This window comes from Grampus griseus (genome assembly GCF_964374135.1).
Source record: "Grampus griseus genome assembly, chromosome: 8".
NCBI classification, from domain to species: Eukaryota; Metazoa; Chordata; class Mammalia; order Artiodactyla; family Delphinidae; genus Grampus; species Grampus griseus.
In genome coordinates, this window is record NC_139002.1 from 48,708,855 (window position 1) to 48,735,084 (window position 26,230).

The 26,230-nt window shown below is 39.8% G+C and overlaps 1 protein-coding gene and 1 pseudogene across 7 annotated transcripts in view; both read left to right on the top strand.

The window, feature by feature from the left end:
* Positions 1-26,230, top strand: part of DLG2 (discs large MAGUK scaffold protein 2) — a gene marked incomplete at its 5' end in the record, with an annotated part of 938,475 nt that overhangs the window by 586,015 nt on the left and 326,230 nt on the right. The window lies entirely within an intron of this gene.
* On the top strand, positions 13,036-13,602 carry LOC309825613 (L-lactate dehydrogenase A-like 6B; annotated as a pseudogene). The gene has a single exon. The product of its transcript is annotated as an L-lactate dehydrogenase A-like 6B (transcript).

The following is a 26,230-nucleotide window of genomic DNA, read 5'->3' on the forward strand; positions in this document are numbered from 1 at the left end:
CAGGTGTGTGCCTTGTGTATTTGAGGGAGAGGAGGGAAGTGGGAGGTGAGGACAGAGAAGTGATGGGTGGGTCACAGACAGCACAGCCTCGTAGGCCTCTGTAAGAGCTTTGCTTTCCTCTGAGAGAAGGAAGAGCCAAGGGAGGATTATAAGCAGAGTGATAGGACATGATTTCACTTACATTGTAAGAGCATCACTCTGGCCACAGTGTTGACAAGACACTATCAAGGGACAAAGCTGGAAGCAGGAGGCAAGCTAGGAATCTACCTGGATAATCTGCATTAGAGAATATGAAGGATGGGACAGCTGTGGTGGAAATGGAGGGAGCGAGGGATGGTTCTGGATATGTTTAGAAGGGGCAGTTAACAGATTTCCTAAAAGATTGGATGTGGGGTAAAAGAGAAAGGAAGAGGTGAAGGATGACTCCAAGGTTTTCTACCTGAAAATCAGATAAGCAGAGACACTATTAGTTGAGACAGGGATGCTCCTACAGGTGAAGCAGGCAACAAAGGCAGACAGACTGAGCCCTGGAGTGCGTTAAGGTCCTCCTCAGAGAGAAGAGGAAGAACCAACAAAGGGAACTAAGAGTAGCAACCAGTAACGTAGGAGGAAAGCAAGTAGGACCCTGGGAGCTAAAAAGAGAAAGTATTTCCAGAGAGTGGCATCAACTGCTTTAAATGTTGGTAAGTCCTGTAAGATGGGAACTGAAAATTAACTGCTGAATTTAATAACATGGAACTTACTGATCAAATGAAAAAGCAGTTTCTGTAGTGTAATGGGGTGAGATCTGTATAAAGTGGATTTCTAAGATAATGAAAGGAGAGAAATTAATGACAATGAGTACAGATATCTCCTTTGAGTTTTGCTAAAAAGGGGAATGAAATAGGATGGCCACTAGAGGGTAGAGTTTGGTTTTATCAATAGAACAATGTTTATATGTTGGTGGAAATGATCTACTAGAGGGGGAAAACTAGTGTTTTATTTATCAATTTTTATTTATTTATTTAGAGAAAGACGGAGGGAGGGGAGGAGGTGGAAAATATTTCACGTACATGACTGCAATTCTTATTTTTTAATTCTTTGATTTATTAAATATCTCCTATGATCCATTTTATTTATTGCTACGTTCCCAGAGCATGAACAGGGCCTGGCACATCGTAGGTGCTCAATAATGACAGCATGACTATCAAGTAGTATGCTAGGTGCTCTAGGGAAGAGAGAGACGAATAAGACATTGATCCCACCCTCACGGGGTTATAACCTAGTGGAGAAATAGGACATGAACATGGTTATAATGCATGACCAATGTGATAGAAAAGATCACATTATTTTAGTCTTCTCACCCTGCTATTTTGTTATTTTATATCAATAATAATAAGTTCTGGGGCTTCCCTGGTGGCGCAGTGGTTGAGAGTCTGCCTGCCGATGCAGGGGACGTGGGTTCGTGCCCCGGTCCGGGAAGATCCCACATGCTGCGGAGCAGCTGGGCCCGTGAGCCATGGCGGCTGAGCCTGCGCGTCCAGAGCCTGTGCTCCGCAACGGAAGAGGCCACAACAGTGAGAGGCCCGCGTACCGCAAATAATAATAATAATAAGTTCCTTGATATCAGGTATCACCTTGTCTTATTGCCAATCATCATGAGTACCACTCCCATGACCACCACAATTCACTTCACCACATACAATGACCATCCTCAATGACTGACAAATGAAAAGAGTCAGTGAGCACCCCATCGGCCGCATTCTTCCCGGGTATAAGCTACTTCTCTCTTTCTACCACCCCAAATTCCCAAGGGAGGCTTTGGCCCTTGCTCTTCCTCCTAACTTCTGCCCAGGTTCAGAGCAACTACACTACTTGAAGCAGAAGAAATCATAGGTCAAATCACTAACCCCCAAGCTACTGTGTAGATCAGGGGACCCACGTGACTCATGCAGGGTGCTGGAAGGGAAAGGAGAGGCACATGCAGCACAGGGATAGGACCCCTCTGAGACCCATATAAAGATCATGACATGCCCAGCTTTAGGAATAAAGAGTTAAATAGAAGGATCTTCGCCCTCCAGGGAGATCAGAGCAAGGAAGATGAAGACAGATCCTTAAATAAGACCATATTAAGGGGCATAAGGAACCTGGATAAGTTTACGAGGGAAATGAAGAGACTCTTGGGCTGGAGAAGGGAATAAAACCAGACAGATGCGACAACAGCTCCACATGATAAAAACTGTTTACCTGCAGAAAATCCTATCTCACATTATCCCCATGAAAATTCCCATTTTGGAAGAGGGGGAACCCCTTCAGAGTATTCATCCTCTGAAATTATGTCTAAAAACTGAATGCTGGGCTTCCCTGGTGGCGCAGTGGTTGAGAGTCCGCCTGCTGATGCAGGGGACACGGGTTCGTGCCCCGGTCCGGGAAGATCCCACATGCCGCGGAGCGGGTAGGCCCGTGAGCCATGGCCGCTGAGACTGCGCGTCCGGAGCCTGTGTTCCGCAATGGGAGAGGCCAGAACAGTGAGAGGCCCGTGTACCACAAAAAAATAAAAAAAATTAAAAAATTAAAAAACTGAACGCTGAGAATTGCTAAAACCAAAATTTCTAACATATATAGTAGATGCTTAGAGCATGCTTTTAATTATATATATAAATATTATAAATATTATATATTCTGATATATATATATACATCAGAAAGGAAAGAATGAGGATTATATTTGAAGCCATAGCCTGATTATCCTTTCTAAATGACATTTTAATTATTAAGATCAAATTGCAAGTAGAGAAGTGGGATAGAGACTGGTCTGGTGAAAACTAACCGCGCAAGGTGCCTGAGATGATCACCAGGTGAACTAGTTATTCCAATTAAGAGCTTCAAGAGTTCAGAGGAGGGAGAAATTTATTGAATATGGAGGAAGCTGAATGAAAGGGCCTACAGAAGGCCCTTAGGTAGGACTCAGATACAGGGAGAGCAGGCCTCCCACCTCCTCCCAACCCTTGTATCTCCACAGCTCTTCAATGACATCCTGTGTTCTCCTTTTGATCTTGGATTGTTTTCATGAATATTTTCCCCAACAGACTGTGAGTTCCTTGAGGACAGAGGTGTGGCTGGATTATAACTGCCTCCCAGGGCCTAACCCAGTGCTAGGCACTCAGAGGTGTTTGTAAGTGGTGAATAAATTAGCAAATGAACGAACTTGAAGAAGGCTTCCCTAAGCGGAAGGGAAAGCCTTTAAAGGTTTATTCCAAAATTTTCCCTGAAAGGCTCAGATGATTTTTTTTAAGTTGCCTATGCTATCCATGATCCAACATATTACCTCAGTTTTCCAGTTGAAGTGTTTTTTGAGAACGAGAAAGCCAAGATGCAAAGCTTACAAGAGAATAACTGAAGTGTGGATCGGCGGATGGTATCCCAGGAGTAGCATTTTTTTTTTTTCCTGGAAGAAGCTCTTCCTATGCTGTATTTTGCTGTGCTTTTGGAATGTCAGGACCCACCTGCACATCAGCAAGCCAATAAAAAAAGAAAATACCCCCTTCTTCAGTCCCCAGGCTTACATAAGTATCCGCTCCTGGAGAAATGACCTCCAGGGATTCCTCTCATTGGGAACATCCACTCTCTTGTCCTGAGAGCCTCAAAAGACAAGACAAATCACTCTGAAAGCCAGAGAAGTTGAATACTGCCTTCAAAGTGATAAAGTTAAATGGAAAATTGGGTATTTAGCTGCTCTTTTCTTATACATTCTCCCAGTTATTTTCATATACTGTGCCATACGAACTTAGTACTCCAAGACAGAGTAAACAGAACATTGCAACTGGTGTTATTCCCTGAGAATCCACAAGATGGCAGTAATAGATTTTGCATAGAACTAACTGTATACAGTGGTGTCTGGCCTGTGTGCCGAGTTTTCGTACTGTGGATTGTATTTGGATTAAAACTGGTTGTCATCCTAACGCTAGGCTTTTAAAATATAATTCAGAGAATAAACAGTAAATTAAGATCTGAAAGAAAAATTTTTCACTTCGTTGCCTTTTTTTTCTATTTTTTTATATTATGAGAGTCCCATTTTTTTTTTTTAAGTTACAGAGCTAAGAATCAGCCAGGAGCCCTAAGAGCTAAGACTGCTTGAGAAAAGCTCAAAATGAAAAATGTTGCTCCTTCCTGAACATAGACTGATCGATGATTCTCTTGCTTGAAGGAAAGAAAAAGAGGGGTCAGTGAAGGGCCTAGTTAATCTTCCATATAATTTAATTGCTTGTTATTTCTCTGTTCAAAATCTACCCTGGAGGGAACAGTGCCTGATGGACCATGCTGAAAATGATGTTGTGATCCAAACTACAAAACCATTTATTGCCTATATCTCTTGTGTTTTGTGTGCAACAGAAACTGCACTAAACTATGACCTTTTTTTTTCATGTATTTTTATTATTCTACTCACAGATTTGTGATAGAATTCAGGAGAGTAGAAACTACATTTTTCTTTCATTTCTTTAATCTGCCTCCATGTTTAGCATATATGGACATGAGGTAGTTGTCCCAGAGTTGCAAACCTCACAGGAAAGCACACTTTCTGTATCAAGCATAAATGACATGCTGTAGCATAAACAACATCTCCTTTGTGTAGTAGACAGTACCACTAAGTTCAAAAAGATGGCCGTGAGTTCACATCAAACATGAAGCATTTTTAAATGGGCATCAGATATCTCTGGTTTAAAGTCCTTTGGGCATTCTCCCATGCTGCCCAGATTTCTCTTTTTCCCCCCTTCCTGACCTCTCTTCTCTAATCTCTTATTACCTTCTGATTCATGGTCATTTCTCATTAAAAATACAGCTATTATTTTTCCTTGCTTGTAAGAGACTCTCATTTCACCTCAGGTAGCTCATCATTGCATTTTCTAAACTTCTTTTTTTCCCTGAGAAAAAAATCTGCTAACGAGCTATTAAGGTAATATATTTTTCATTCCCTTACCAACATTTACTTAAATCTTCTGTTAGGAAATAGGATATCCCACTCTGTTCATTTATATACCCATCCCTGTCTACAACAAACTTGATAGAGGTTTTCAGGGCCTGCATTCTCTTGCTATGCAGGATGCAGTGATGACTAAGCCATGTGTCATGTCCTCAAGATGCATGTAGTCTAGAAGTGAGTAGGTCCACACAGAGTTATGCCGTAAGAAAAGTACAGAGAGACAATGGAGTTCAAGAGAAGAGGCTAAACCTGACCCAGTGATCTGGGGAGGATTCGTGCTCTCCTCAGAAATGAGAAGACCGCCCAGATCCTCCCCACAAGTCAAAGATAAACCATCTTTTCATTAGGCCACAAACGAAGAGCATGAAGTCTGATGCAGAAGTGAAAAGCTAGGGGTGCTCAGGAATTCTGAACAATCCGAGTCAACAAGACAGGAGATAACAGGAGACTCGTCAGGTCTCTGACCTGGGCTAAGGAATCTGAACACTGGACTATGGTGGGAAAAGCAAACAGTTCCCAGGGGTAGCCACACGATGCAACCTGACCAATTCCTGACCTGACCACCCACTCCCTCAAAGCTCTGTGAAGTGAAAGGAGGGAAATTCGTGATGTCTGAAGTCCCTTCCAGCTCCAACATTTTAGGAACATATGTGTTGGAGAAACTTTGGATGATAAAAAGAGGCACTGAAGGTTTCAAACAATTTATGACTAATAACTAAAGATTTCCCTTTAAATAATAAAATGTTTCTTAAAACTAAAATAAAAATTGAAGGCATGGATCAGGAAACTTGCACAAGCCTCTTAAATAGCCTCATCCACCAGAGGTCAGACAGCAGAAGCAAGAAGAACTACAACCCTGCAGCCTGTGGAACAAAAACCACATTCACAGAAAGATAGACAAGATGAAAAGGCAGAGGGCTATGTACCAGATGAAGGAACAAGATAAAACCCCAGAAAAACAACTAAATGAAGTGGAGATAGGCAACCTTCCAGAAAAAGAATTTAGAAAAATGAGAGTGAAGATGATCCAGGACCTCGGAAAAAGAATGAAGGTAAAGATCAAGAAGATGCAAGAAATGTTTAACAAAGACCTAGAAGAATTAAAGAACAAACAAACAGAGATGAACAATACAATAACTGAATTGAAAAATACACTAGAAGGAATCAATAGCAGAATAACTAAGGCAGAAGAACAGATACGTGACCTGGAAGACAGAATGGTGGAAAGCACTGCTGTGGAACAGAATAAAGAAAACAGAATGAAAAGAAATGAAGACAGCCTAAGAGACCTCTGAGACAACATTAAATGCAACAACATTCGGACTGTAGGAGTCCCAGAAGGAGGAGAAGGAGAGAAAGGACCCAAGAAAATATGTGAAGAGATTATAGTCGAAAACTTCCCTAACATGGGAAAAGAAATAGCCACCCAAGTCCAGGAAGCACAGAGAGTCCCATACAGGATAAATCCAAGGAGAAACACACCGAGATACACAGTAATCAAATTGGCAAAAATTAAAGACAAAGAAAAATTATTGAAAGCAGCAAGGGAAAAACAACAAATAACATACAAGGGAACTCCCATAAGGTTAACAGCTGATTTCTCAGGAGAAACTCTACAAGCCAGAAGGGAGTAGCATGATATACTTAAAGTGATGAAAGGGAAGAAACGACAACCAAGATTACTCTACCCTGCAAGGAGCTCATTCAGATTTGAATGAGAAATCAAAAGCTTTACAGACAAGCAAAAGCTAAGAGAATTCAGCACCATCAAACCAGCTCTAAAACAAATGTTAAAGGAACTTCTCTAAGTGGGAAACACAAGAGAAGAAAAGGACCTACAAAAGCAAACCAAAACAATTAAGAAAATGGTAATAAGAACATACGTATCAGTAATTACCTTAAACCTGAATGGATTAAATGCTCCAACCAAAAGACACAGGCTTGCTGAATGGATACAAAAACAAGACCCATGTATATGTTGTCTACAAGAGACCCACTTCAGACCTAGGGACACATACAGTCTGAAAGTGAGGGAATGGAAAAAGATATTCCATGCAAGTGGAAATCAAAAGAAAGCTGGAGTAGCAATACTCATATCAGATAAAACAGACTTTAAAATAAAGAATGTTGCAAGAGACAAGGAAGGACATGACATAATGATCAAGGGATCAATCCAAGAAGACGATATAACAATTATAAATATATATGCACCCAACACAGGAGCACCTCAATACATAAGGCAACTGCTAACAGCTATAAAAGAGGAAATCAACAGTAACACAGTAATAGTGGGGGACTTTAACACCTCACTTACACCAATGGACAGATCATCCAGACAGAAAATTAATAAGGAAACACAAGCTTTAAATGGCACAACAGACCAGATAGATTTAATTAATATTTATAGGACATTCCATCCAAAAACAGATTACACTTGCTTCTCAAGTGCGTGCGGAACATTCTCCGGGATAGATCACATCTTGGGCCACAAATCAAGCCTCAGTAAATTTAAGAAAACTGAAATCTTATCAGGCATCTTTTCTGACCACAACACTATGAGATCAGAAATGAATTACAGGGAAAAACACGTAAAAAACACAAACACATGGAGGCTAAACAATATGTTACTAAACAACCAAGAGATCACTGAAGAAATCAAAGAGGAAATCAAAAAATACCTAGAGACAAATGACAATGGAAACATGACAATCCAAAACCTATGGGATACAGCAAAAGCAGTTCTAAGAGGGAACCTTATAGCTACACAAGCCTACCTCAAGAAACAAGAAAAATCTCAAATAAACAATCTAACGTTACACCTAAAGGAACTAGAGAAAGAAGAACAAACAAAACCCAAAGTTAGTAGAAATAAAGAAATCATAAAGATCAGAGCAGAAAGAAATGAAATAGAAACAAAGAAAACAATAGCAAAAATCAATAAAACTAAAAACTAGTTCTTTTTGAAGATAAACAAAATTGATAAACCATTAGCCAGACTCATCAAGAAAAAGAGGAAGAGGACTGAAATCAATAAAATTAGAAATGAAAAAGGAGAAGTTACAACAGACACCGCAGAAATACAAAGCATCCTAAGAGACTAATACAAGCAACTCTATGCCAATAAAATGGACAACCTGGAAGAAATGGACAAATTCTTAGAAAGGTATAACCTTCCAAGACTGAACTAGGAAGAAATAGAATATATGAACAGACCAATCACAAACACTGAAATTGAAACTGTGATTTAAAATCTTCCAACAAACAAAAGTCCAGGACCAGATGGCTTCACAGGTGAATTCTATCAAACATTTAGAGAAGAGCTACCACCCATCCTTCTCAAACTCTTCCAAACAACTGCAAAGGAAGGAGCACTCCCAAACTCATTGTATGAGGCCACCATCACCCTGATACCAAAACCAGACAAAGATGTCACAAAAAAAGAAAATTACAGACCAATATCACTAATGAATAATAGATGCAAAAATCCTCAACAAAATACTAGCAAGCAGAATCCAACAACATATTAAAAGAATCATACTCCATGATCAAGTGGGATTTATCCCAGGGATGCAAGGATTCTTCAATATATGGAAATCAATCGATGTGATACACCATATTAACAAATTGAAGAATAAAAACCATATGATCATCTCAATAGATGCAGAAAAAGCTTTTGACAAAATTCAACACCCATTTATGATAAAAACTCTCCAGAAAGTGGGCACAAGGGAACCTACCTCAACATAATAAAGGCCATATACGACAAACCCACAGCAAACATCATTCTTAATGGTGAAAAACTGAAAGCATTTCCTCTAAGATCAGGAACAAGACAAGAATGTCCACTCTCACCACTATTATTCAACATAGTTTTGGAAGTCCTAGCCATGGCAATCAGAGAAGAAAAAGAAAAGGAATACAAATTGGAAAAGAAGAAGTAAAACTGTCACTGTTTGCAGATGACAGGATACTATATATAGAGAATCCTAAAGATGCCACCAGAAAACTACTAGAGCTAATCAATGAATTTGGTAAAGTTACAGGATACAAAATTAATGCACAGAAATCTCTTGCGTTCCTATACACTAATGATAAAAAAATCCAAAAGAGAAATTAAGGAAACATTCCCATTTACCATTGCAACAAAAAGAATAAAATACCTAGGAATAAACCTACCTAGGGAGACAAAAGACCTGTATGCAGAAAACTATAAGACACTGATGAAAGAAATTAAAGATGATACCAACAGATGGAGAGATATACTATGTTCTTGGATTGGAAGAATCAATATTGTGAAAATGACTATACTACCCAAAGCAATCTACAGATTCAATGCAATCCCTATCAAATTACCAATGGCATTTTTTACAGAACTAGAACAAAAAATGTTAAAATTTGTATGGAGACACAAAAGACCCCGAATAACCAAAGCAGTCTTGAGGGAAAAAAGCGGAGCTGGAGGGATCAGACTCCCTGACTTCAGACTATACTACAAAGCTACAGTAATCAAGACAATATGGTACTGGCACAAAAACAGAAATATAGAACAGGATAGAAAGCCCAGAGATAAACCCACACACCTATGGTCAACTAATCTATGACAAAGGAGGCAACAATATACAATGGAGAAAAGACAGCCTCTTCAATAAGTGGTGCTGGGAAAACTGGACAGTTACATGTAAAAGAATGAAATTAGAACACTCCCTAACATCATACACAAAAATAAACTCAAAATGGATTAGAGACCTAAACGTAAAACCAGACACTATAAAACTCTTAGAGGAAAACATAGGAAGAACACTCTTTGACATAAATCACAGCAAGATCTTTTTTGATCCACCGCCTAGAGTAATGGAAACAAAAACAAAAATCAACTAATGGGACCTAATGAAACTTCAAAGCTTTTGCACAGCAAAGGAAACCATAAACAAGATGAAAAGACAACGCAGAGAATGGGAGAAAATATTTGCAAATGAATCAACGGACGAAGGATTAATCCCCAAAATATACAAGCAGCTTATGCAGCTCAATATTAAAAAAATAAACAACCCAATCCAAAAATGGGCAGAAGACCTAAATAGACATTTCTCCAAAGAAGACATACAGATGGTCAAGAAGCACATGAAAAGCTGCTCAACATCACTAATTATTAGAGAAATACAAATCAAAACTACAATGAGGTATCACCTCACACCTGTTAGAATGGGCATCATCAGAAAATCTACAAACAACAAATGCTGGAGAGGCTGTGGAGAAAAGGAAACCCTCTTGCACTGTTGATGAGAATGTAAATTGATACAGCCACTATGGATAACAGTATGGAGGTTCCTTAAAAATCTAAAAATAGAATTACCATATGATCCAGCAATCCCACTACTGAGCATATACCCAGAGAAAACCATAATTCAAAAAGACGCATGCACCCCAATGTTCATTGCAGCACTATGTACAATAGCCAGGTCATGGAAGCAACCTATATGCCCATCGACAGACGAATGGATAAAGAAGATGTGGTACACCGCGCACCGTGATGAAGAGTGGCCCCTTCTCTCCGCAACTAGAGAAAGCCCATGCACAGGAACGAACACCCAACACAGCCAAAAATAAATAAATAAATAAATAAGAATATGTGGTACATATATACAATGGAATATTACTCAGCCATAAAAAGGAATGAAATTGGGTCATTTGTAGAGACATGGATGGATCTAGAGACTGTCATGCAGAGTGAAGTAAGTCAGAAAGAGAAAAACAAATGTCGTATATTTATGCATACATGTGGAACCTAGAAAAATGGTACAGATGAACCGGTTTGCAGGACAGAAATTGAGACACAGATGTAGAGAACAAACGTATGGACACCAAGGGGGGAAGTGGCAGGGGGGTGAGGGTGGTGGAGTGATGAATCAGGCGATTGGGATTGACATGTATACCCTGCTGTGCATAAAATGGATAACTAATAAGAACCTGCTGTATAAAAAATAAATAATATAAAATTCAAAACAAAATCAAAAACTAGCAGGTTAAAAAAAAAAGAAATTGAAGGCATGCACTCATGCTTTTTCAGTCTGTTGGTTATAATTTAATCACCAGAAAAAAGTTAAAATTCCTTAATACAGCTTTTTTTACCTTGTCCAGCCTCATCTCTAAAGCTCCCTTCTTCCCATTATCTACCTACATTTAATCCGTCAAACACTCTCCCCTCCCCAGCCCCTTCTCCTGAATAAGTCTCTTCTATTCATCCTTTAGATCTCAGGCCACTTGTTACACTCTCTAAACACCCTCTTTCATGAATGCCACCCCACCCTCTCAACACACACAGAGATGCCCCCAGGTTAGGTACCCCTTTTTTTTTTTAGGTACCCCTTTTAATAGACTCATATATCCAGTACTTTCCCTATCACATCATTTACCACACTAATTTGTACCGACATATTTAATACTCCATTTTCTCACTAGATTGTAAGCCAGGACAACGTCTATCTTGTTTGCCTGACACATAATAGATATCCTACAAATATTTAATGAATGAATAAATAAAGTTAATTATTTTAAGTCAGTAGATCCTAAGTGAAGACCTAGTAAAATAATACATGATACTGTATACCTATATTGTGCTGGGCAAGATGTTAGAAACTGTGCCTATAGGTTGACTCTTTAAGGATTACAACTGACAGGAATGTATGTAACCTAAAAGTATTTGAAGAACGTTTTACGACTGCCTGACATCTTAAAAAATAAAAATGTAAAAATGAGTTATGTCTTCCATACAACAACCACTAGAGGGCAATGAAAGCCAACTTGGAACATCTTTAAATGGGGAAAAAAGAATATTAAAAATGTTTTCCTTGTTAAAATCTGCATAGATGATCTTATGTTTGGGATAGTTAAAGGACCTGTGGGCTACAGTTTCTGTGATTATGGGTTTAGCGGTTATAATTACCTTTCTGGTGTGGTATTAAAACCTAGATTATCTGTGATAATAACATCACCTTACATTTTGTGCATTATCTCATTTGAACCTCCCACGACATTAGCAGGGAATATATTCTTTTCCCATTTTCCAATTAAAAAAAAAGAAAACTGAGGTTCAAGAGGTATTAATCTAATAAGTAGCCATAAGAAACCAAACTACTGGCACAGACCCTATAAATACCTGTTGGCTGCTTAGGTTTACCACACATACAAAATCCCTTACTAAGGAAGACAGTCTGGGAGAATACAGTTCCCAAAATTAATTGCACCAATTGAGAATGGAGACATATGGCAGCATCTCCTTAGCAAAAGATCTTGTGGTTTTAGGTGACCCCAAGGTAGCCATCTGATGATGATGTCAAAATATTTACCTGGAACCTATTTACAGAAATACGGTACTGGTGCCTAGAAAGCGGACAAGCTTCTGGCCTTCACACTGGTTAGACCCTTCCTAGGGTTATATGTTCCATTCTAGTTGCTGCATTTTTATAAAGGAATCAAGAAGCAACAGACTAGGATTAGTGTACAAGATATATTAGAGGGTGAAAGAGAAATTAGGATGCCCTGAAGAGGGTGAGATCAAGGGAGATGGGATTAGCTATAATGATGCTTAAGCTTGTTGGCTCTGGAGTCAGAAAGTGTGGGTTTGACTTGGTATCCACACTAAAAAATAGAAAATAAATAATTCCAGGGACCTGGGTTAGGTTTATTATGCATGTCAAATATGGAAGCCAACACGGGTTTGTAAAAGGGTCACTCCAGGATCCACATGCTAGAGAAGAAGCTCCTTGACTGCCTTAGCCTGAGCACATGGGGGAAGTCCTTTCTGGAGGCCTGGGCAAAGCCCCGGGGAGGCCCCTGCGTGATGGGTGTGACCTTGCTCAGTAACAAGATGAGGGGGATGGTAAACCTTCAGAGGCTTCCTCCAATCTCTTCCTCCACCTCGTGCATGAGCAGACATGAACTGGGCCCAGGGAGCCCCAAGGGTCAGCTGGAGAGCAGGCAGTGCGGGAGTTTTTCTTCACCTGGGGATGGCTTAGTGTCCCCTGCAGGCGACAGGCATTCTGCTGGCCCTTCACCCCTGTCGCCCGTGAATTTATGATGAATTTCACTTCCAAGAAGGCCATTCTTCACAATGAGGTCTCCACTACAGGAAGTGGATCAGTTGGCATGGCCCGTGCTATCACCATTTTTTAGAAGGCTTGAATGATGAACTTGCCTTTGTGGTTGCTGATGAAGGCAAATTGAAGGGTGAGACACTAGATCTTGAACTTGGCAGTCCTTTTATGAAAATGCCAAATATTGTTTCCAGCAAAGATTATCTTGTCACTGCAATCTCCAATTTAGTGATTATCACAGCAGATGCACACCAGGAAAAAGGAGAAATACACCTTAATTTAATCCACTGGAATGTGACTATCTTTAATGATTTCCCATATTATCCCATCCAGTCCCTGTGGCAAAATGATTATTGTTTCTAATCCAGTGGTTATCTTATGTAGCTTGGAAGTTGAATGAATTTCCCAAACTGTGTTATTGGAAGTGGCTATAATCTGGACACTCCCCATTTCCCTCCCTTGATGGGCAGAAGCTTGATATCCACCCTGAAAGCTGTCATGGGTGGATCCTTGGAAGCTTGGAGACTCAAGTGTTTCTGTGTGGAGTTAACATTGCTGATTGCTTTGAAGAATCTGAACCCAGATTTAGGAGCTGATAAAGATCATGTGTAGTGGAAAAATATCTGCAAAGAAATGATAGCTAATGCCTGTGAGGCTATTGAAACGAAAGGCAATACAGGTGACGCTTGAACAACACAGGTTTAAACTTTTTTTTTTTTTAATTTTCTATGTCCTCTCTTCACCTACCATTCTTGACTCAAGCTACTGCAATGCATCTTCTATATTCACAACTCCAGTTAAACTGTTCTCATTAAGATCATTTGTGACTTTCTTAATGAATAAATCTAATGAATGTTTTCAGCCTCCAATTTTTTGTCTTCTCCCCTTAGAAGTAACTGACATTGTTGACTACACCCTCTTTAAAACAGTCACTTTTTTTTTTTTTGGCTGCTTTGGGTCTTCATTGCTGCGTGCCCGCTTTCTCTAGTTGTGGCGAGCGGGAGCGACTCTTCATTGTGGTGAGCAGGCTTCTCATTGCGGTGGCTTCTCTTGTTGCAGAGCACAAACTCTAAGCACATGGGCTTCAGTAGTTGTGGCACGTGGACTCAGTAGTTGTGGCCCACGGGCTCAGTAGTTGCAGCTTGCGGGCTCTACAACACAGGCTCAGTAGTTGTGGCGCATGGGCTTAGTTGCTCCATGGCATGTGGATCTTCCCGGGCCAGGGCTCAAACCCGTGTCCCCTGCTTTGGCAGGCAGATTCTTAACCACTGTGCCACCAGGGAAGCCCCCAGGTTTAAACTTTGCCAGTCTACTTATATGTGGATTTTTTTCTACAGTAAATACTACGGTACTACGCTATCTACACAGGATTGGTTGAATTCCTGGATACAAAACCATGGACGCGGTGGAACCACATATATGGAGGGCCCGACTGTTGGTTGTAGGTGGATTTTAAACGTCACAGAGTGCTAGGGCCCCTAACTCCTCCCTCACCCCATGTTGTTCAAGGGTTAACTACTTCTTGGGCCACTGGCCTATCTGTAGCTGATTTAGCACAAGGTATTTTAACACAGAGTATTTTGAGACCCATCCAGTTTCTACCAATTGTGGACCTCTATGGAATAAATGAAGAAGTATTCCTCAGTGTTCCTTGTACCATGGGAGAGAATAGTATTATAGAACTTATAAAAGTAAAGGTGAACCCTGACAAGGAGGCCCATTTGAAAAAAAAGTGCAGAAACACTTGGGAAATTCAGAAGAAGATCAAGCTTTCAAGTTTTTTTAACGCTACCATCCAGAAGTTCTTGAAGAAGAAATAGTAGGTATGGGACTGTATATGTTAAACCTACAAATAAACTTGCAACCCTAAAAGCTGGAAACAGGAAAGTGGGTAGAGTGACTCCCCCATTTATTTAGCCTTCCAACTCTTTTATTGAACATCCAGATGTCGGATGATACTTATTTTTTTTACAATCCTAAGTGATTTCATCAAAGGAGGTGTTTTCGGTACGTCTAATGCATCGGTACTTGTCTTCTATATATATATGTAGTTGCCATTTGGTTCGAAAGAATCTATGATGTAGGTGATTATTGTGTTATAGAAATTCTTATCCTAAGCTGGAAAAGAAGAAAAAAATCTAATTCCTTTAAATACATACTAATTATTTTGTTCTGGCTGGCTTATACCTATGTTCATTTATATACTACTTAAAAAGTTATAACTACCTCTACAAGATAAAAAATAAAAGTACTGATATATACACAAAGGAAAAAAAGTAGATCTGGATTCTGACTCTGGACTTATAATTGTGAACTTGGGCAATTTACTTCTCCTTCTCAGTTTCCTCATCGACAAAATGGTGACTGTGCCTACTTATAGAGCTGTTAGGGAAAAGAACCAAAATAATGCATGTATGTTTAGTGTCACATTTGGCACATGGAAGGATTTGATGAATGCTGGCTCCTTGTTGTTGTTGTGTTGTTAAAGCATTTGCAAGGCCTTTCTGTAGAAATGAATGTAGACTTATTTGTGTTGCCCCAGAAAATGTATCAGAACTCAAAGAGGCCCTAGCTAAAAGCAAGAGTTTGTGAACTTAACAGGTTTGTTTTCAAATCCTGTTTCTACCACATAACACCTAAGTAATCTTGAACAAATTAATCTTGAACAAACCACTCAGTCTTATCGAGTCTCCATTTTCTCATGTTATGAAACATTTACTGCAGGTCTTCACTGTGCTAAGTAGGTGGGCAGAGTGATAGGGTGTCATTTCACTCCATTGTAGTTAGTCATAGTTAGTCAGCAGGAGGTCAGCTGACCACCCACAGGGCTTGGGAGAGAGTATCTCTGCAGAGGATATCCGATTGAGAGTATTCGTTTCTACTCTTGAAAATGTTGGAAATAAAATTGGTTCTCACATTCAAGTTGTCTTCATCTGGTGTGTCATAAGCTGGTCCTCAAGTGGTCATTCGTTCAAAACTATTTCCCTTGGAATAGCATTTGGCCTTTAAAGTTGACTAGATGCCTTTATTTCCCAAAGAGCAAACTGAAGGAAAAATGTTGGCTTTGGAAACTGAGAGATAGTTGAACCTTGCTTTACTGCTAACTGGGTCTGAGACCTTTGGACAATTACTTAGCCTCCCTGAACTAAATCTTCTCATCTACAAAATAGGGCAGATTCGTACATCAAAGAATTGTTATGGGGCTTAAATTGTGCCAGGGATAGAACACCCAGCATGCTGCCTGACACAGAGGGGGGTAGTAGGTGGTTCTGCCTTCTTTGACAGTGCCATCAGCAGTCCTAGTGTTCACAGCTCTATGAGCCAGCCTTGAACACTGGCTTTCTGGTGATCATCCCATCTCAGCCCAGTGACATTGCTCCGGCCAGGCGGAAGCTAACCTCTGGTCCATTTCCCGCACTTCTGGTCCATGAACTCTCCCTGCTCACACTCTGTGTGTACCTAGGATTCTAGTGTCCTCATGCTCTTTCTGTCACCCCCTCAGTGAAAACCTACTTCTATTTCTTGAAAGAAATCAGATGCAGCAGTTCACATTGAAGTTGAATGTCAGGAAAACGGCGAAGTGTTATTGCAACTATATTGAGATTTTAATAGTATAACAAGCTTAAAGCTAGAGCAATGACTCTTACATGGTAGAATTAAAGGATTCCCAATACTCCCTATGAGGAAGGAATTTCAGAAACATGGTAGAGTCCTTCATAGCATGAGTACATTTTTACATTTCAAAGGTGTAGATCACAGCATAAGGCTGTGATCTCTCTGGTAGCAAATCCAAATCTTATTTTTATTGATTCCAGTAGAGGGCACAGCCTCTGGCAAGTTATAGACATTCTATAAATGTAGACTATATGGTCTTAAGGCCATGTCAGATGTATAAATATATTTCCTAGCCCACACATTGCTACTAGACACAAGCATAAACCATTTACAGAACACTTGGGAAGAGAGAGTTAGAAGAAATAGAAGTACTTTTCTTTGCTTTAGTTTTGATGATAGAGGATGTAAATTCCCTTTACTTGCTAGGGAGAATTTCTTAGATGAAGAAGGATTTGAATTGGGCTTCCCAAGGCCAGGGTGACAGGATCACCTGTGACTGTCGAGCAGACAGAGTACTCCCAGCCCAGCAGACAGCACAGATGGAAGTTCAAAAGCTACTAGTGCTGATGAAAGTACTGGAAGCACTTGTCTGAGTAGCTGCCCTTGGAAACCCGTACCCCAGCGTACATTTTCCTATCTTCATTTTAGTTCCCTTTGAACATTTTAAACAATTCTTCTCCCACATATCCTCTCAACACTTCTCCTACACACTCCCAATCCTTCGTCTCTCCCACATATGTAGCAAACGAAAAAAAAAAAGGATCTCTCTTTCTCTGTTATACTAATTTCCTCTAATCTTTGCTTAGTAATGTATCACAGTCAGAACAAGTTTCAGCTCATTAGCTGACAATCTTAATGTAGTTCTCTTAAAATAGTCAAAGATTTGCTCTTTTCCTTAACATCCAACAATACATATGGATTTTCATGTCCCTTCCCCCAATGCCTGAGGCTGAAATTTTCACAAACTCAAAATTTGAACCTTCTAAAACTACTCTGGAAAAGAGAACCAAGCAGACTTATTCTACCATTTCTTCCTTAATCTAAAAAACAAATGACATGAATTTTACTCATTAAATATTTTTAACCGGGAAATAACCCAATTTAAAAATTTTATATGACATTCACATTAAAAAGTACAAAACTGAAATGTGCTTTTAATGGTATCAGTAGTGGTATTAGGTTGAACCATACGAAATTGCCATTTTTGTAGGTCATGTCAATATTGGCAGTTTTGTATGGTTCAGACTACGTGGATTCATATTTCTCTAGTACCCATAGAATCCTCACAGATGTCTTGGTCCTACAACTCTTGAGTACAGGTTACAGCCATAGATAATATTATGTAAAGAGTCTTCAGAAGGTTCAGACCAAAAAAGCTACCTCTGTTGGTTTATTCTTTAAAAGGATGTTAAACAAAGCAGGTATACTTTCCAAGTTTCCCTATTAAAAGTAAGTTCCACCATCCACTGAGTAGGTTTTTATATGTATCATCTTATTCAACCAATATGATTCTACAACTCTTTTGAAGTAGATATTCCTATCATCACTTTGTAGATGTGAAAATGGAGTCTCAGAGCAGGTCACTTGCCCAGGATGACACAGTGGTAAGGAACAGTGCCAAAATTCCAAACCTAAATCTGCTGGACAAAACCCATACTCTTTCCCCTCTATTACACTGCCCCCATTGATATGGGAAGGAAGGAAGGGAGGGAGGGAGGGAGGGGGGAGAAAGGAAAACAATTCCTCAAAATGAAATACCGGGACTTCCCTGGTGGTCCAGTGGTAAAGAATCGCCTTACAACGCAGGGGATGCGGGTTCGATCCCTGGTCAGGGAGCTAAGATCCCACATGCCGCGGGGCAACTAAGTCTGCGTGCCACAACTACTGAGCCCGTGCACCTCAGCTAGAGCCTGTGTGCCGCAAACTACAGAGCCCACACACTCTGGAGCCCACGCACCACAACTACAGAGCCCACAGGCCCTGGAGCCCACGCGCCACAACTAGAGAGAAGCCTGTGCACCAAAACGAAGAGCCTGGGCGCCGCAACTAAGACCCAACGCAGCCAAAAATAAAAATAAAATAAATAAACGATAAAGACAATTTAAGAAAAACACTCATGGTTTAAAAACAAATGAAATACCAATTATTATCAGCACTTAATAGTATAGATACATGTTGAGTTCTTTGCATGAAAACTTTAACTTTCTACAATTAGGCCTTTGAGATGAAATCCTATAAAGCAGGAAATCTTCTTATAGACCCTGAGCTCCTCAAGAACAGAGGTTGTATCTAAATAATCTTGGTATCTGTGGGACATGGGATGGGACCTGAAACGTACTAAGTCCCAAACAAGTGCTTCTAGAATGAATGTTTGAGTGAGTAAATAAATGAATGACTTTTACAATGGAGGGAGGCAGAATAGGTACATAGTTCTTTGCAGAATCAAACATCTTACTATATATATATATATATATATATATATATATATATATTTTTTTAACCACATGATTGAGTCACAGAGTCATAACTCTGAATGGGACTTCATGGACTCCCTTGAACAATATGTTTGTTCATTTGTTTGTTTAATAAATGAAGGAAGATGTTCCCTTTGAACATTTGAACAATTGTAAATAGATGAAGCTAGAGCCACATCCACTGAGTATTCTTGAAAATACACTATCCCTGGATTTTGCCACCTATCAGAACGTAAAAGCACTAATCTGAAATAGTGAATTATCCTAACCTATCTATATTTTGATACATAGGATATATATGTGAATATACATACATTATGTGAATATATATATACACACACATATAAATAAGTGCAGAACAATGTACTTTAAGGAAATATGAAAGTTAACTGGATTTGTTTTTGTGTTTTTTGTTTTTTTGCACACAGCAATTAATAAAAATCAAGATTAGGCAGGAATTTCTAGGTGGCAGAAGGCCAAATACAAGCTTTTTGCTTTGCGAACCCCACCCATTCACTAATCCTAAAGTGGATTAGTGCTGCAGAAAGGAAGTTTACGTGGCCAGACACCCACAAGCCAGCAGAAAACAAAAAGGTCACTTTTCATACATACAACAGATACTTTTACATGCATTATCCTGAAAGCACATTGTACAATTCCACATACTTTTTCTTAGTGATTTATGCTTTTATGCACATTTATTTTGTCTCCTATTCATCAAAAAAGAAAAAACCACACCTCTTTCCTAGTTTACCTGACTTTCTCATTATACCTGACTTTGAGGACAAGCAATATTTAGAACAGATACATTCCCTGCAAATGGGTGGCGTGCAAGCATAATCTAATCTAATTTTCATAGTTTTCGATCCGTCATTTCACATGTCTCCAGTGTGACTTTTCCCCAAGTGCTTTTCAACCCTGTATTTTGTATCTGAGGTTCATACTAAAATTATACCGACGCAGTATTGTTTTCATGCTTGTTGACAAAGGATGGGTAAGAAATGAAGGTTACCATGGAGGTGATGTAAACCTTGAGCTATGCACATGCTCAAAAGCTCAAAGTTAGGCTTCCCTGGTGGCGCAGTGGTTGAGAGTCCGCCTGCCGATTCAGGGGACACGGGTTCGTGCCCCGGTCCGGGAGGATCCCGCGTGCCGCGGAGCGGCTGGGCCCGTGAGCCATGGCCGCTGAGCCTGCGTGTCCAGAGCCTGTGCTCCGCAACAGGAGAGGCCGCAACGGTGAGAGGCCCGCGTACCGCAAAAAAAAAAAAAAAAAAAAGCTCAAAGTTAAGCTGTTGACTGGCTGGTACCACGTAAGGAACAAGGGGCAAATGAGGAGGCAAACTTGGAATCTAGAACATTCAGCTTGTAACAACAATTTTAAGAAGGAGTGTGAGCATTCAATCAGTTCCTTGATATATAGCAGGGCTCTACACTAAACAAGAACAAATAGGTTTAAAAAAATATATTTTACAGCAGCTCCATGGCCCTATAAATCCTAGGGAGCTTCCCCAGAAGCCCAATGTAGAAAAACCCTAACTTAAGCTTTGTCTTTGACTTAGAGTCACAGAGCATTAAACATAAACAAGACAGCCTGAGATGGCATTTCAAAATGGGAGCAAAGAATTTTATTTCAGTTAAAGAGCAAGTTCCTCTGGCTTGCCTGCATTTGACAGCTAACTCAATGTTTCAGTTTATTAATGTTGGAATGAGAAAAATTTTTTTTAATAGCATAATTATAGGCTCTTGAAGCAAGTCAGTTTGGACTTCAAAGGGGCAACCAACTCCAGCAACTCTGCATTAGGTGGTAGACACAATAAGTTGTAGGCTGTCCTCCCAAAGGAGCAGGAGAAATCAACCAGAGAAGCAAGCAAAAGAAGGATGTAGTAACAAAGCAGATCAGTCAGGGGGAGGGGGTAGGAGAAAGGCGAGAGGGATCAGCAGCAGGAGGGACTAGAGACAGCCACCGAGGAAAGGTAAGGAGGCGGGAAGCAAAGGGAATGTAGTCACAGATGCAGCTGCAGAGGAGTCGAGCGCTCCTTAATGCCCAAAGTGGGGGAGCTGCTAAGGGGGGCTGGCCCCTGCCCTGACCCATGGGAGATGAAGGAGCGACCCCTAGAAAGCAGGCCTGTGACAACATGCCTAGAGGGGGCGGTTTAAGGAGATGGAAAGGCAAAGTGGCCCACAGGTACTTGCCGGAGCTGGGGCGGCTGTTACAAGGCATCCTTTTGTGGTACGTGGTGTAGGGGTTGGCGGGGAGGGCGGGGGAGGCATCCACTGAGCAGTGCTCTGGCATGGGTGCCTTGTCAGAGTGTCGCCTGCAGCCTGAGGCTAGAGGCAGCCAGTATGTATTACAGGAGGAGGAGGCAGCCAGTATGTATTACAGGAGGAGAAGGCAGCTCAAGTGTAGGGGAGAAAGCATGCAGTTAGTATATCACAGACTGGAGCTCTTATCCCAGCTCTGCTGGCTTGGAAGCTTTTAACCTCTCTGTGCCTCAGTTTCCTCCTGTAAAAGTTAAGCTCAGCAAAGTTCTTGGGAGAATTTGCAATAACAAGCCCAGCACAGTACCCAGTACCCTCCTGCTCAATATTCCAGTACTAGTATTATCTTTATTAGTAAGCTCCTTCCACATTTAAATTTCTGGTCACAGTTTAAGGAAAGCCGATTTCACTGGATTTCTTCCCTCTTTAGTCCCTCCCTCTTTTCTGTCTCATCTCCTGATTCTTTCTCCCTCCTTCCCATTATTTACTGAGCATTTACATTGTGCTAGGAGCTGCACCATGGCGGTGAAACCTGATTTCTTGGTGATTTTTCTCTAACTATGGGAGTGTGGCTTTTCGGCTCTGTTCACATCCAGAGCTCTGGCAACTAACCATGGAAACTTAGACTTTGCTGGGGAGTTGTTTTCTGTAGGGAGCTAGGTTCTGTGCGCTAAATTGGGAGGGCTGGAAGGAGGGAATTGGTTAGTAATTAGAAAAGATTTAAATGACTGAAAATACCTCCCTGACTGTGTAAATGGAAAATTTTCTGATGCTTACAATATTCACTTGGGATTGATGGTAAAAGACTGCACACAGCCTTGGCTAATTTATGAAGCCCTGATATATGCTTAAAGGAACAAAGGAAGTGAGGAAGGAGAGGTAATTACAGAAGAAGCCATTCTTCCTCACTCCTTTGATTTTATGCAGTTTGTCTTTTCAGAAGAGTTTTGAACTGATTCTGTTGCTTCTTCCAGTTCTCCAAATGACCAGAAAGAAACTTTTTAAGAAAATCACTGACTCAGAGAGTTAAGGCTATATTTTGTGTGGTCCAGCTACCACTTCCCAAAAGAGGCCACATTCAAGATGGCAGCTCCAGCATAGAAAAACCCCACCGTACAAGGAAAGCTGATTGCCTCCTTGTCAGGGTCCTGTGTATCTCCTCCACTCATTCTCATCACTTTCTTTTCTAGTTTGTCTTCTTTTCATTATTAGCCACTGGAATTGGCCACCAATTTTTTGGTAAGCTGGTTAATAATGCTTTTTTTAGAGGAATAGGACTCTCAAGTCCTCTTCAGAGAAAAGGAAGAAATTCATCAGGCACATGTAATTGCAATCACCCTCCATAATAGTTTGTGAGGAAGGGAATTTGTGCCACATCCTAGGAATACATGTGGACTAAAACAATGGCTGGAACTGCCCTCATGAGGCTTAGAGTCTAGTTGGTGACATTTATTCATAAAAAGGTAATTTAAATGGAAAAAGAAAGCAAATTATACAATACAGTGTCAGTTGATTTATTTTTAAAAATAATAACTATATTTGGAGATAAATATATGTGCTTGTGTACCTATATACAGTCGACCCTTGAACAACATGGATTTGGACTACACAGGTCCACTTATACACAGATTTTTTTCCAATAAATACAGTATATTCCATCATTTGGATGTGCCAGCTACTATTCTAGACATCAGGAATATAGCTGGGGATATTATTTATATATGTGTGGAAAAAAATGTGTAGAAGTCATATATTTAATTTATTATCAGTGGTTACCTAAAAGTTAGAGTAGAAAGGAGATACTTATTTGTTTTTCTTCTGTGTTGTTTTAATTATTTGCAATGAGCCTGAGTTATTTCTGTGCCTTAAAAAATAATAAAACATTAAAGGACGATGAAAATTAAAACAACACACAAGAGTAAGTAAATTGAATTATCTCCTTCTTTTTATTTAGATAATCTTTCTACTGGTAATCATTAGATTACCAGCTAATGATTCTAGAAAAAACAGAGAATTAGAAAATTACCATTTTCCAACCCTCAATAAAATAATTGTTTCAGGCAAGCATAGTCAGTAGATGCTAAAAAAAAAAAAAAACTGAGATGAAAGTTTATTGGAAAAAGGATATTCACATGGTTTCAAAAATCACCCCACAGATTTGCGTTTACAAAGGTGCCTTTAGAATGGAGAGATCTGGTGGTCCTTAACCAAGGGGCCAAACTTTGTATCACCAATAGTGAGACAATCTCACATTTTGTCCTCGGAATGTGATACAGTGAGAAGTAGACAATATTACTCACAAGATTTTGTGACAAAATATTTGACCTGATTCTGATCAGGAAGAAACAATTAGATAAATCTAGAATGTGAAACAGTCTATAAGCATCTGGCCTGAACTCAAAAAAAAAAAAAAAGAAGAAGGAAGTGAGGAAGGAAGGGAGAAAGAAAAGAAGAAAAAAGGAAGAGAGGGAGGGAAGAAGAAAGAAAGAGAGAGAAGAAAAAGAGACAGAGAAAGGAAGGAAGGAAGAAAGAAAACCTTGCTTTGATCTTCAGTTGAAGAGAAAAAAAACTATAGAAGACATTTTGAGGACAGTTAAGGAAATTTGAATAGGTACAGTATATTGGATCATATAGAATTATCATTAGCTTTCTTAGGTATAACAATGGTAATGTGGTTATATAGCAAATATCTTTACATTGAGGAGTTGTTTTGCTGTATGTTAGGTTGGAAGTGGCCTGATGTCTGCCACATATTTCAAATGGCTCAGAAAAAAAGGTGTGTGTGTTTATGTGTGTGTCTCTTCTCTCTTCTGAGCCAGATAGATAGATAGATATCAATCGAGAGACAGAGAGGTAGGCAGAGAAAGAGAGAGAGAAGGAGGGAGAGAGAGTAAACATACCAAAATATTAGCAACTGTTAAATCTTGATGAAAATATGGAGTTTCATTGTTCTGTTCTTTCAATTTTTCTGTAGTTTGAATTTTTCAAAACAAATAGTTGGGAGGGAGTTTGCTGCAATAGCCTAGATCAAGACTTAGGGCTAAGGTAGTAAATTAGAAAAGAAAGAACAAAAGTAAAAGATATTTTGAAGGGAAAATAGATTAATAAATATCATTTCTCAGTGAAAGTGGTAAATACAGTTCAATTTTCAATATTTTTGTCTGTGCAGATCTCCTCCTTTTGATTTGGCTGGTGAAACAATTGGAAAGAGAAGATTTAAGAGCCCTTGACACAGTTTGCTTGAACTCAGAAAATCTGTTTCTGGGAGGTTTTAGACAGTGACACGTTGAGCTTATTTTTAGGTGAGGAATAAGTAAGATAAACGCTAAGATGTAATTATGGACAACAGTCAGATGCCAAGATACACATAAGCCAAAACACAAAAGAATATCATTATCCTGAGGAGCTACAGTGAAACAAACATCAGAGGAGTCCTGCCTGCAGCAGCCAGAATTTGAGTTTTGTGTTAATGGATTTTGACCAAGATAATTCCATTAGCATCTTATTCCTACTCAAGCCTTTCAGATGCTTTAGAAATGTACCATTTGACAGGGGTGTCTCTGGAGACAGTTTTTTCCTTCCTTTAAAACTGATTTTAGTGCTTATTAATGAGGTCGACAGAGCGGGGGTGGGGGGGGAGACCAAGAACCCCTTTCACATACCCTATAATCTCATTAAGGTTCATTTGGAATTAGCATATTTATGTGAAAAATGGTGTTGATCCAGTATTTCTTATTGCAGGTGCTATTGCATGTTTCGAAGGACAGTTTTTCACTGTGTATGAGTTTGCAGGACTTAACACGCCTGAGCCTTGCATGATTAACACCAAAGCTGATCCCAAACTATGACATTTTAAGAAAAAAAACACCTCACTCTTCCCCACATTTCCATACCCAGTTGAGAATTTCTGGTAGATTCTAGGTCACTGAGGGCAGAAGCATTGCTTTTTCCCCCAATGCATCCCCAAAACTTAGTACAATGAAGACACTCAGTAAATACCGAATGGATTTATATAATGTTTGAAAATTTGATTATTCAAATTTATTCGGTTTTCCTATAAACATTACTATATTTTTAATCTTCCTTAGTAGCTTTTTGTTTTTTATTGTCGCAGTAACACAAACCTCAAATTCAATAGTTAAAACTTCTTCAATAACTTTAAAATTGTTCTTACAATACGTGTTCACTTAAAAATTATTCAGATTCTACCTTAAAAAACTAAAAATAGAACTACCACATGACCCAGCAATCCCACTACTGGGCATATAACCTGAGAAAACCATAATTCAAAAAGATACATGTGGGGCTTCCCTGGTGGCGCAGTGGTTGAGAGTCCACCTGCCGAAGCAGGGGACACGGGTTCATGCCCCGGTCCAGGAAGATCCCACATGCCGTGGAGCAGCTAGGTCCATGAGCCATGGCCACTGAGCCTGCGCGTCCGGAGCCGGAGGCTGTGCTCCGCAACGGGAGAGGCCACAACAGTGAGAGGGCTGCGTACCACAAAAAAAAAAAAAAAAAGATACATGCACCCCAATGTTCACTGCAGCACTGTTTACAATAGCCAGGACATGGAAGCAACCTTAATGTCCATCGGCAGATGAATGGAGAAAGATGTCGTACATATATACAATGGAATATTACTCAGCCATAAAAAGGAATGAAATTGGGTCATTTGTAGAGATGTGGATGGACCTCGAGTCTGTCATACAGAATGAAGTCAGAAAGAGAAAAACAAATATCGTATATTAATGCATACGTGTGGAATCTAGAAAATGGTACAGATAAACCTATTTGCAGGGCAGGAATACAGATGCAGACATAAAGAACGGA